The sequence below is a fragment of the Elaeis guineensis genome, chromosome 6, assembly GCF_000442705.2.
Source record: "Elaeis guineensis isolate ETL-2024a chromosome 6, EG11, whole genome shotgun sequence".
In the NCBI taxonomy this organism is placed as follows: domain Eukaryota; kingdom Viridiplantae; phylum Streptophyta; class Magnoliopsida; order Arecales; family Arecaceae; genus Elaeis; species Elaeis guineensis.
This window is the reverse complement of record NC_025998.2, coordinates 116631067-116644755: the sequence shown is the minus strand read 5'-3', so window position 1 is coordinate 116644755 and position 13689 is coordinate 116631067. Positions and strand designations below refer to the sequence as shown.

The window sequence follows — 13689 nt, the reverse complement described above, 5'->3', positions numbered from 1 at the left end:
CTTCATATACACACCGCTATTCATTGTACTCTTATGATATCTATATTGCTACACAAAATTTGAAACCATTTATGTTATAGTCATTATAACATATGACATACTTTATTGGCCTGTAACCTAATGGTCTTAGCTTCCTAAATATGGATTCACCCCCTAATATGACCTACATGTTATAAAAGGAATAAATTAGGAAAAATTAAAATAAATAAAATGATAATGATCACTTATCAGTTGATGAAACCAATTTACAAAGTTCTATGAGTGCTTAGTGAAAATTTTTTCCTCACTTATCATCGGGTTGTCCATCTCAACATCTCATAATATTGCTTATACATGCATAAGATAAGTACAGGTTGGTAAGTGATTAAAAAGTTGAGATTATGATGAATACTTACTCAATATATAGATCGATCCTCATGCAATTTAGCAAAATATATATCTCTACCTGTCAAATTTCAGTATCAGTTAATATCTGATGAATCTCATGCCCAAATTCATGAGCGGGATAGGCAAATATTGAGATCTTCACCTTTGAATCCCTCACCACCATCATCATTTCAACCCACTTGAGTCAGTTTTATTTGCACATTGAGGTTAAAGTAGTGTGGGCTAAAATTAAAAATTGCTTCAATTATGTAAGCCTCCATAATAGAACCTTCAACTCTGACCTTATTTTTTACTTTCTTCATAAGATTATGCATGTATCTTTCAAATGGATATACCCACCTATAATGCACTGGTCCCCCCACTCTAGCTTCATATGCCAGATGAATCATGAGATGCTTTATGGAGTCGAAAAAACTAAGAGAAAATATCTTCTTCAACTTGCATATAGTCTCTACACTACTAGCCTCAAGACTGGAGATGTGGTTAGCGGATAGTTCGGTAGCATAAATATCTCTAAAAAAAAGACTAAGCTCAATTAAAGAACTCCATATGGAGTTGAAAAAAAAATCGTGCCAAGCCAATGGGTGTAATCATTGCATGAAGACATGGCAGTCATAGCTATTTAGCCCATAGAACCTGCAATCTTTGACATCGACGCACCGAGCTAGATTACTTGCATAACCATCCAGAAATTTAAAATTTTTACACCATTTACATACATCCTTCAACTGCTCCCTTGTTAAGGTGTAACATAGTTTTGGCTTCAAAAATTTTCTAAGTGACACCTCAACCAGCTTTAATAGATGACGCTTATATACATTCTTCATATCTGCTCGAGTCTTGGGGTTATCCTTCGTCTTGCCCTTGACATCTATAATAGTGTAGAAAATATTATCAAATATATTCTTCTCAATGTGTCTAATGTCAAGATTATAATGGATCAAATTGATCGACTAGTATGGTAATTTTCAGAAGATACTATGCTTCACCCAGTTATGAGTTATACCGAACCATCGAGATTTTTGTTTGTCAAATAGTATGCCAAACTAGACTCCGTCTATTTGAGATACCCTCTAAAATATTTTCATACCATCGAGACATAGTGGTGCACGATCCTTCTCTATCTTATTCCTTCTAAAACTATCCCACTGTTTTCAAAAAGAATGGTGCTTGGGGAGAAATTGACGATGACAATCGAACCAATAAGGCTTACGACCATGCTCAAGTTGAAATAATTTTATATTCTTCATGCAATAAGGATAAACTAGCTTCCCATGAGTGCTCCATCCTGACAGCATCCCATAAGCAGAAAAATCACTAATGATCAACATCAATGCAGCCTTCATTATAAAATTCTGCTTCTTTGATACATCAAATGTACGTATGCCATCAGACTATAAGAATTTCAGCTCATTAACAAGAGGCCTTGGATATACATCAATGCTTCTACTAGGATATCGTGATCTAAGAATAATTAATGTAAGAAAGATATTATGTTCTTTCATACACATCCCAAGCGGCAGATTGTATAGATTAATAAATATTAGCCAACATGAATAAGGGGCTGCTGCATGACTCCATCTGTAGATAGATCTGATCGGACATTGCATAATTTCTGATCGAATAAAGGATGGCAGCATCAAATTTCTTCTATATCTCACTATCCGATGGATGACTTATCATATCAGTGTGCTTGTGAATCTCTTCTTTGTGCTATCTCATTTGTCCAACAATACTCTTAGACAAGTAGAGCCTCTGAAGCTTAGGAGTGAGGGAAAGGTATTGAAGAACCTTATATGGTATGTCCTTCGAATTTCTATCCTCTTGCCTCAACTTAAATCGATTTTTATCGTATACGTCATATGTACTCTTCAGTTGATCCTTCTTGTAAAAAAGTATGTAATCATTAGGGCATGCATCTATCTTTTTGTATCCCATGTCTAATTCTTTCATCATTTTTTTTGAAGCATAGAAGCTCTCAATAAGCTTCTCATCTTTTGATAGCATCTTTTTTATTATTGCTACCATCCTATCATAATAATTAACCATCATATTAAACTCAATCTTCAAGTTTAACAACTCTGACACAACTGCTAATACATGTGTGTTTCATATCCCGATCACAGTGGTTTATCAGCATCTTTTAGCATATAATAAAAATTATCACTGCCAACTTCTGAATCATCCTCTATATCTCAGTCAAATTCAGGACCAGCTGCATCTATAACCATGTCTACCATTCTGTCTATATCCCTATCCTGCTGATGACTTCTAATCCTTGCAATTATCTCTCACATCTCTCTATGCAGGTGTCAATGCTTGTAGTTTGACATAAATCCACTCTTATATAGATAGACAAATATTGTACCTCTATCAAGCATTTCTCTATTGACACATCTCTTAGTCCATCCCTGAACTAAGAGTGCAGCATTTTCAAAAGCATAATCACAGAAGTATTTGACACTCTCCTTATATTCAATAGAAATCACTCCATCGATTACTCGACAGTCCATCCAACCATGGTCCATGATATAATCTAAGGATTCTACATCTACAAATACAAGATAAAATGTTTAGCAAATATTTTATCATTTAAAAGGGCTTACATAATAAATACATTCTATCATCAACTAAAAAGAATAGAAAGTCCTATCCCATTCAGGAATTGTATTAATTCTATAGGTCAATTGCAGCAATCAAACGATATGTAATAGGGGTCGAAGAAAATTTTGATATTATTTTTTCTTAGTTCTCTCCACACGGTTGAAGATGTGTGAGGAAAACTAAAGAAAAATACTATTCAAAATTTTTTCGAATCTTTAATATATCATTTGATTACTATAATTACTTATAGAATTAATTATAATTTTTAAACTGTCCAAACTAGTCAGTCAATTGACCAATATATATATTTTTTCGATCCGTACAAAAATATATTAATATAGGAATGTCGTAGAATATGTATATTAATTAAAAAGATGAGTCTATTGCTATATGCAATGTAATACTTTTAAAATTTTTAAAATACTAGATTTCTAAATAAATGACATCATTGCAAATGGGGATGGTCAGGATGCGCATCCCATGCATACAAACTTAGAGTGTGCCAGACGACTAGGACGTACGAGTACACCAACATGGCATCCAGACAAATCTCATCCCAGAGTTTTCAAAGTACCAAGTGAAATTACAAATAGAGCTAGAAACAGGTTGGGATGGGCCAAGCCACACCCTTCCTTAAGTTCGGTTCGAAAATTTTTTTTGGACTTCGGGTTGGGCCTAGGATCTAAAGTCCAATCATTGAATTATTTTGATCACCATTAGAGTAGATGAATAGCCTAAAATTAATCAACGGTAGTCCGATCTCAAACTCCTACCATCGAAGGTAGTAGGACTACTCTCATCGGAGAGCTTTCCAAAGTAGTTCTACCTCCTAAGAATAATATTAATTTAAATAATATTATTAATAATATTATTTAAATTAATAATATTATTAATTTAAATATTATTAATATTTAAATATTAAAAATTAATCAGATAAATATAATTTTAAATATTAAAATTTAAAAGGGTGGGAATAGGTTATGGCGACGGTGACGGCTACAAAGCCATCACCATCGTCATCACTAGAAATCACCTGGCAGCTCTGATGGTGGATCAGCAGTGCGGTGCTCCGACGATTAGGCATCCGAATGGGGGAGGTGAAGGCGATACTCTGGTGATGTAGCACAGTGGCGGGGCATGGAAGAAGAGTGGATGCAGGATCCGACAAGTGGAAGGCCGATCCGATCGGGCATGGCGATGGGGAAGCAAAAGGAGGGGCCGGAAAGATGAAGGGAGGTCGGGCTATGGGATGCCAGCACCGGGACACTGCCGACAGCATCGGGGAAGAAAGAGGTGGGGCTTGAAAATCTTTGATTCGGCATGGGGACGTCAGATTCGAGGTTGGGATAGCGATGCGAGGCAGGGGGAGGAGGCCAGGGGCTCCGACAGCACGATGGGGGAGAATGATGATCGAAGAAAGGGAGGTGACAAGGGAGTGGGAGGGTTTCTGTGAGCCCGTTGGGGACCCAGGGGGTAAATAGGGCTTAATTATTAGCGATGGCAAATTTTCATCGCTAATACTATCGCTAATAAAAGTAAATTAGAAGCGATGACTAAATTTCATCTCTAGTACCATCGCTAATAACAATTAACTATTAGCGATGACAAATTCATTGGTAATAATAAAATTTTCATCGTTAATACTTATTTTAACTTATTATGATGGAAAAATTTTTCATCATAATAAGTTGTCAGTAAATGATCTTATTAGCAACAGCTATTTAGCCATCGTTAATAACCATTGCTTATAGTATATTTTCTTATAGTGAAATTTTAAGAAAAACTATAGAAGTAAATATAACTAAAGATAAAATTTTAGGATAATCAAGGAGAGAGATTGTCTCGAGTTTTCGAGTCTATTAATCATCAGATTAGTACTTTGATAAATGCCATCGGACCACTAATAGCATGCAAACCTTAGGGATATTTCATGACTGAATCTTTGATCATACTCTCGATATAACCTATCTTGCTGAGAACGAACCGTATCCTTTGATTATGACCCATTCTACTAGTCATAAGCTATTCGGGATATATGTATCAAAAAACAAAACATCTCAAATTAAAAAATATATCTATGATCAAGTTTTCCGCACAACTTATCTTGCTTGAGCACATATCGTATCCTTCTGAGATCATGATCCATCTCTACAAGGATATGTTATTGAAGATTTGATCATAGAATAATTAAGACATAGAACTCAAAAGATAGGAAATAGAAGAGCAAATTCTTTCATTACATTAATCAAAAGTATAAAGAAACATAAGCAATTAGGACAAATTTGATATAGAGGACTTCCTCTACTTCTCCGAGGATGATGGATCTAGTCGCTCATAGTTGGGACCTTACGCGCCATTGCTCCCATCATCCTCCTTCTTACTGAAACACTAAAGTAAAAGCTGCAAACAGATGGAAAAAGGGTTGGAGATTGGAGAAAGAGAGAGATGAGAGACTAGAGCAGTATCTTTTTGGGTTGTGGAGAGGGATTGGATGATGATCTCTAGGTTGAGGCATTGGGACTTATTTATAGGTGCTAGGAGGTATGAAGTTTATTGATTAGGTAATGTGGGATTAATGATTAAAGATGGGAACAAGAATTGGGAGCTAGGATTCCTTAAGTGAATATGTGAGGCTTGTAAACGATAGAGGGTTGAGATTTAATGTAGAGAGAAAGGGGCAGTGAAGAGAAGAAAAAGGAGGGCACTGGATTTGGGAAGAAAAGGAGGCTCATGAAAGAAAAAGAGAAAGAAAGAGGAGTTTTAATGTGAAGGAGAGATAGGTGGATGCTAAAAATAAGGGGCGAGAGGGCGTGAGGGCTTCTTAAGTGGTGCCTTCTTTGGTGATCTTTGAATCAAAAGAATTTGCTTCCTATCCCTTGGATCTTGGTGTTATGCCATGAATCTCTAGAGTTTTCATAAGGTGGCACCTTCAATCTTGACCGTTGAGTGGAGCATTGCTTCTTAGCCCTTAGATTATTTTCTTATTTGCTTAGCCCTTCAAGTGGTTATTCTTAATCTCTTGGTTCTTGAATTTTGCTTTAGGTTTGAACTAATTTGAGTCTTAATTAGCACAATCTCTCAATTTTATACAAAAAAGAATAAGAAGTATCAAATTCTACATAATATGGATCAATTACTAAGGGATTTAATACTTCTGTGTCCTAATTAATGTACTTATTACACTCTCCAATTTGAGTTTTAATCATCATCGAGTAAAGAAAAATTAGTCTTATGTACAGACTCATCTAGACATGCTTGTCAGGTAATTTTAAAGGTAAACAATGTCTAGTCAGAGGATTAGCAAAACATGTCATCGGATATTAACACTATCCAAATAAGATGGTTAAGTTGAGAATATAAAATTTTTTAGAACCTTTTCTTGACCAACTCTCTATTTTATTCTTTAAATTATCTACTTCAAGATGGGTTGGTGTATTGTCGCACTTTCATTCCTTCATCATCATTTTTTCTAGAATATACAGTCGGTGCAATGTCTTAATTTCTTAAGCTTTCTGTCTGATCTTTATAACGAGTTTTAGGCCAATGACTTCCAAACTACTTGATTTTAGGGTATTAGGTGTCGAACACTCCTTAGACTTACTAACTCGAATCGAATAGGCTTCGAATTAGGATTGACTGTATGACAGGATTTCTTCACATTCTCCACTCTTTGACACGAACACTCAACACTTGCTTGCACAAAGAGGCCTGGTTACTTGGTGAAAAATGCTAGAAGCCTGCTTTTTATTTAACAAGATTCATTTTTTTTATTTTTTTGTGAAGAAATTTTTGCATATATCCATATTTTTCACTCATGCCCATAAGAAGTAGACTCTTCTTTGATGCTAATAAGGAGGATTAGAAAAGCTAAGAAATTAATTTTTGTTCTAGACCTAATCATTTATTAAATTTTTTAATATGTGATCCCTTAATATTTCAAAAATCCTCTAGACTGTATATCAATTGTTTCTTAAAATGCAAGATTAATCTCCAATCTAAAGTGTAATCAGGTACATAAACATTAACATTAATATATTCGAGAACTTATTAGTTTATTATCCCTCCCCCCAACTTAAAGGACATCATTCACAATGGAGTAGGAAAAATAGAGTGCAATAGGTAAAAAAAAAATGGAAAGATTTCACCTGAACTAAATATGCTCATGGTTTAGCATGGGCCTTCATGATTTCAATAGATGTCCTTACAAATTTGATTCTTCCTCCAACTTAACTGATAGTGCTCAATGGAGTTGGGTTCCTAAGATGACACTTAAGAAGAACTTGGTTAACTTAAGCAAACTAAAAGAAATTTAAATACATAAGCTGGGTTACCTCCCAGGAGTACTAAGTTTAAAATCTTCAACCAAACTATACTGAGTCATATGGTGCTACATAAATCAGATCCACTAGGTCAATAGAATTTAAATGTTCCTCTTCGCTAATTCTATCTACATATGGTTTCAATTGTTGGTCATTTACTTTGAAGGTGTTATCCTTTTTAGGGTTCTAGATTTCTATTGCTCCATGGGAGAACACTTGGGTTACAATAAAAGGTCCATCCCAGCATAAGTGAAATTTTTCAAAAAAGAAATGCAACCTTGAATTGAAGAGCCACACTTTTTGATTAGGCTTAATCGATTTTTTTAAAATATATTTATCATGATAAGCCTTTGTTCGAGCCTTGTAAATTTGTAAATATTCGTAAGCTTCATTACGTAACTCTTCTAACTCATTAAGTTGGAGTCTCCTATTAGAACCTGCATTTTTTATATCAAAGTTAAATTTTTTTATGGCCTAAAATGTGTGACGTTCTAGTTCTACCGGCAAGTGACAAGCTTTTTCAAAAATGAGCCGATAAGGGGACATGTCAATAGGAGTTTTAAATGTAATGCGGTAGGCTCATAATGCATCATCAAGTCATATATACCAGTTCTTTCTGTCGAATCTAACCATTTTTTCTAAAATATACTTTATCTCCTTATTGGAAACTTCTACTTGACCACTGGTTTGAGGGTGATATGAAGTAGCAACTTTGTGTATGATTCCATATTTTTTTTATTAAGTTCTCGAAGTGCCTATTCATGAAGTGCACACCCCCATCATTAATGATGGCTCTAGGGCAACTGAAGCAACTTAAAATATTTTGTTGGATAAACTTAATCACCACCTTGTAATCATTAGTCCTAGTTGCTATGGCCTCTACCCAGTTTGACACATAGTCTACTGCTACCAGAATATATTTGTGATCAAAAAAGAAAGAAAATGGTCCCATAAATTCAATTTTCCATACGTCAAAGACTTCAACTACTAAAATAGGAGAGAGGGGCATCATATTTCTTCTTGAAATATTCTCCATTTGTTGACATTTCAGACATTTATGGCTAAATTCGTGTGCATCTTTGAATAGTGTTGACTACCAGAACCCACATTGTAACACTTTTGCTATAGTTCTCCTCCCAATATAGTGTCCCCCACATGTAAGAGAGTGACAAAAAGTAAGTATACCTTGAAACTCACTCTTAGGGATACAATGCTGGATCACTTGATCAGAATAATATTTAAACAACTTAGATTCCTCCTAGAAATAATTCTTGACTTATGAGAAAAATCAATTTTTCTCCTATTAAGACCAATGAGATGGGACTTGCCCTGCAGCCAAATAATTTACGATGTGAACGAACCAAGAAAAATTATTTGAAGATATTGTGAGGAGTTGTTCATCTGAGAATCGATCTTTAATTTTATTAGTGTCATGCTCCATTAAGATCCTAGAGATATGGTCTGCTATCACATTTTCTGAACCCTTCTTATCTCAAATTTTCAAATCAAATTCTTGAAGGAGAATGATCCATCTAATCAATTTGTGCTTGGTATCCTTCTTGGATAGCAGATGCTTTAAGACAGTATGATCAGAATAAACTAGGACCTTTGAGCCTAAGAGGTATGATCTAAATTTATCCAAAACGTACACAACTGCAAGTAACTTTTTCTCAGTGGTGGTGTAGTTCAATTGTGCATCAGAAAGAGTCTTACTTACGTAATAGATTACATAAGGTTTCTTATTTATTCTTTGTCCCTAAACTACCCCTACAGCAAAATTGGATGCATCACAAATTATTTCGAAGGATAGGGACCAATTTGGGGGTTGAAAAATAGGTGCGATCGATAGTGCAGTTCATAGAGTGTGGTATGCATCAAGACAATCTTCATTAAAGTCAAAGGCATTATCCTTGGCAAGCAAGTTGTGCAAGGGTCTAGAAATCTTGCTGAAGTCTTTAATGAAGCATTTATAGAATCCAGCATGATCTAAGAAAGATCGTACTTATCAGATCGAGGCTGGGGGTGGGAGTTTTGAAATTATTTCTATTTTGGCCTCATCCACCTCTATTCCTCTCTCTGATATAATGTGTTCGAGTACAATTTCTTCTCGAATCATGAAGTGGCTTCTCTCCCAACTCAATATCAGGTTTGTCTTTGTACAATGTTTAAGTACTTTCGAAAGATTTTGGAGACAGGTGTCAAATATGGTACCAAATATCGAAAAATCATCTATAAAAACTTCAAAAAATTTATCTACCATGTCTGAAAAGATAACTCATACGCACCATTGAAATATGGTTAGTGCGTTGCAACATCCAAAAGGCATGCATCGAAAGGCAAAAGTACCATAGGGGTAGGTGAAGATAGTTTTCTCTTGGTCCTCTGGGAATACAGGTACCTAATTATATCCTGAATATCTATCTAGAAAAAAAAAAAGCTCTGACCTGCTAACCATTCTAAGATTTGATCAATGAAGAATAATGGAAAGTGGTCTTTCTTAGTGACAGTGTTGAGTTTCCTATAGTCCATGCATACTTGCCAATCAATGGTTGTGCGAGTAGGTAATAGTTCACCTTCCTCATTCTCTATGATAGTAATATCTGACTTCTTAAGTACTACAGTTGGACTGACCCATTTACTGTCCGATATCAGGTACATGATTCTTATATCTAACCATATTAATACTTCCTTTTTAACAACCTCTTCGCATATTCGGATTCAGTCTCCTTTGGATGTCCCTACATGGTTTGGCATCAACCTCATAGTAAATATGATGAATACAAATGGAAGGATTAACAAGTGTCAAATATGGTACCAAATATCAAAAAATCATCTATAAAAACTTCAAGAAATTTATCTACCATGTCTGAAAAGATAACTCATACACACCACTGAAATATGGTTAGTGCGTTACAAAGTCCAAAAGGCATGCATCGAAAGGCAAAAGTACCATAGGGGTAGATGAAGATAGTTTTCTCTTGGTCCTCTGGGAATACAGGTACCTAATTATATCCTGAATATCAATCTAGAAAAAAAAAAGCTCTGACCTGCTAACCATTCTAAGATTTGATCAATGAAGGATAATAGAAAGTGGTCTTTCTTAGTGACAGTGTTGAGTTTCCTATAGTCCATGCATACTTGCCAATCAATGGTTGTGCGAGTAGGTAATAGTTCACCTTCCTCATTCTCTATGATAGTAATATCTGACTTCTTAAGTACTATGATTGGACTGACCCATTTACTGTCCGATATCAGGTACATGATTCTTATATCTAACCATGTTAATACTTCCTTTTTAACAACCTCTTCGCATATTCGGATTCAGTCTCCTTTGGATGTCCCTACATGGTTTGGCATCAATCTCATAGTAAATATGATGAATACAAATGGAAGGATCAATGCCTTTCAGATCGGCGATTGTCCATCCAATAGCCTCTTTATGTTCTTTTAGCACACCTACAAGTTGGACTTCTTAGTCAAAGGTTAGATCTACTGCAATGATTACCGGTAGGGTATCATTGGGTCCTAAGGATGCATACTTTAATGTAATCAAAAGTTGCTTTAGTTTCAATGTAGGTGGTGCTTCTAATGACGGGGCCAGTGGTGTGCTAGATGTGGTAGGCGATTGCTCATACTTTACAATCCATGGGAGAGTGGTCCTTAAAGCGGATGGTTTTAATAAGGCACTCACTTCTTCAATATATCCATTTACATCAAAGTCAACTACTCCAAAATGAGCTAAACATGCCTGTAGAGGGTCCTGTGAAAGTGTGGTAGGGGTAACTTCTTCTACAATTTCCTCTAGCATGTTTACTTCACCATAATCATCAATTGGTGGTCCTAGAGAAGCATTAAATATATTCAACCTTAGCCTTTTGTTCCCAAACAATACGTCCATGACTTCTGTCCTACAGTCGATATAAGCATTGACTGTTGCAAAGAAGGATTAGCCTAAGATGATGAAAATTTGGTTGGGGTTGCTACCAGATTCTATGTGTAAAATAAGAAAGTCCATAGAAAAGTAGAATTCATCTATTTTAATTAGTACATCTTTTATTATCCCACGTGGTACCTTAATTGATCTATTGGCTAATTGTAGGATAACCAAAGTGAGTTTCAATTCTCTAAAATTAAAGAGTTCATACAATGAGCTTGGGAGAAGATTGACACTCGCCCCTAAATCTAATATGACTTATTTAATACTTAGGCCCCTTATGACGCAGGAGATGATAGGGGCACAAGGATCCTTGAGTTTGGGAGGGGTAGTGTATTGAAAGATTTAGCTAGCTTGCTCAGTAAGATGAACTTTCTTAGGAGTATGTGCTTTGGATCTATGTTTCTGAGTGTACAAATCTTTTAGAAATTTGGCATAAGCCAGGATTTGTTTAATTGCATCTAAGAGAGGAAGATTTATGTGAACCTGTTTGAAAAGTTCTAACATTTCACTCATTTTTACTCCCTTCCTATCCAAAGGTGGAGGGAATTTCAAGGCACTCGGGAATGGAGCTTTTAGTGTAGGTGCTGGAGGGGTTGGTTCATCCCTCTCCTTAGAGTCTTTCTTATTTTTGAATAATTCAGGTTTAGTCAGAGTTTGAATTTATGGCTTGTTGGTTCTATTTGGCTGCTTAAGACCTTTCTGCTCCTAAGAGTCATTACAGATTTAGCTTGCTCAGGAAAGATTTCATGGACATTCGAGCTCTCAGCCATGTGTTGCCCTCTTAGGTTGCTTATGGGCTGGCTAGGTAGTTCCCCCCCTCTCCTATTGAAGGCGGTAGCTAGTTGACCTATTTGGATCTCTGGCTTAGCTATAGTTGAGTATGGGAGTAGAGGATCTAGGTGTTTATCTCTAGCCCTTTTAATGCTTATAGCATCTTTTCCTTGAAAGCAGTGTTTGGAGAAGGTTGCGAACTACTTTAGTATTGAGGGTAGAGAGCCTGTTTATAGGCTCCATCAGGATAACTTGCTCTTTGAATTGGAGGTTTCGCAGCTAGTTGCTGTGTCCAAGAAAGATTAGGATGATTTTTCCAAACTGGATTATAAGTGTTGGAGAACAGATTGTCTTGGACGATAATTGGTCAGAGTTTGAGCTTGATGGACTTGTTCCTGTACAAACTCAGAAAATTGGTGTACAATCGGACATTCGCTTATTGAATGGGTGGGACTAGAACATATGAAACAAACATCTTGCGTATGTGTGGATGAGGTAGAGGTATGCCCGACTTGTAGTAGTTGGTCGAATTTCTGTGATAGTTCATCCATCTTATTGTGGATGTCTATGGAATTGCTTACCTCATAAATCTCTTTTTAGTCTAGACATGGGAGTGTCTCTATAAGTGGCAGACATGTGATGTAGGGAGTTCTCGCTAAGGGTTTCGAATAGCTGCCATGCCTATTGCTCGCTTCTGAGCATAAATATTCTATTGCATGAGGCATCAACCATCTATCATTACTTCTTTGATAGTCTATCATAGAAGCACTGGATTAGTTGCCATTTAGGTATAGCATGATGTGGACACTTGCGGATGAGATCTTTGAGTCTCTCTCGAGTTTCATGAAACATCTCCATATTCATCTGAAAAAAACTAGGAATGGCTTTTCTGATTTGGTTTGTTTTTTCAATGGGAAAGTACTTCTTTAGAAACTCACTCTAAAGTTAGTTCTAGGTCCAAATGGTTATCAAATCTAATGAGTTTAACCAGTATTTGGCCTGATCCTTAAAAGAAAATGGAAACAATTTTAACCTAAGGGCATCATCAAAGAAATTCTGTATTTTGATCGTAGAGTAAATCTCAAGAAATTCATCGAGATATTTGTAGGGGTATTCATTATTTAATCCACAAAAAGATGGTAACATTTGGATGATGCTGGACTTTATCTCATACTGAACGACCTCGATGGTATATACTTGGATACATGGGAAATAGGTATATGGTGAAGGAGTGAAGTACTCTTTCAAATCGCATGGTGGGTCAGCCTCATTGGGTGCAGTCATGATCCTAGTGCAGATCACTCTTATGGTTCTCTTAATCTTAGGATCTAAAAAATGTAGTTATGGTTGTAGTGATTTGTGATCGAGCATACAACCAAAAATTTCAATTTAGAGAAAATCCTATTCTATGTATATCTCCTTTTTTTTCTTTTTTATAGGACATATATATGGAAAAAGGAAGAATAATTCTATAGATGAGAAATTTAGAGGATCCTAGATTTAGGGGATAGATGAGAAGATTTTTTTTATTTTTATATAAATGTGTTAGCAGATAAGTTGCACAAAAAATACTCCTAACTAAGGTTCACCCTATGTCTAGACAGCTCCTAACTTCGAAGTTATTCTTTTGAGCACTCCAAGTTTAGAACTGACTGATCAAGTCAGTCAGAT

The 13689-nt window shown here is 35.8% G+C and overlaps 1 non-coding gene across 1 annotated transcript; it reads left to right on the top strand.

The window, feature by feature from the left end:
* Positions 1 to 12808: 12808 nt before the first annotated feature.
* LOC114914329 (small nucleolar RNA R71) lies at positions 12809 to 12914 on the top strand. Its single transcript, XR_003801221.1, has one exon. It is a non-coding gene; the product is annotated as a small nucleolar RNA R71 (small nucleolar RNA).
* The last annotated feature ends 775 nt before the right edge of the window (positions 12915 to 13689 follow it).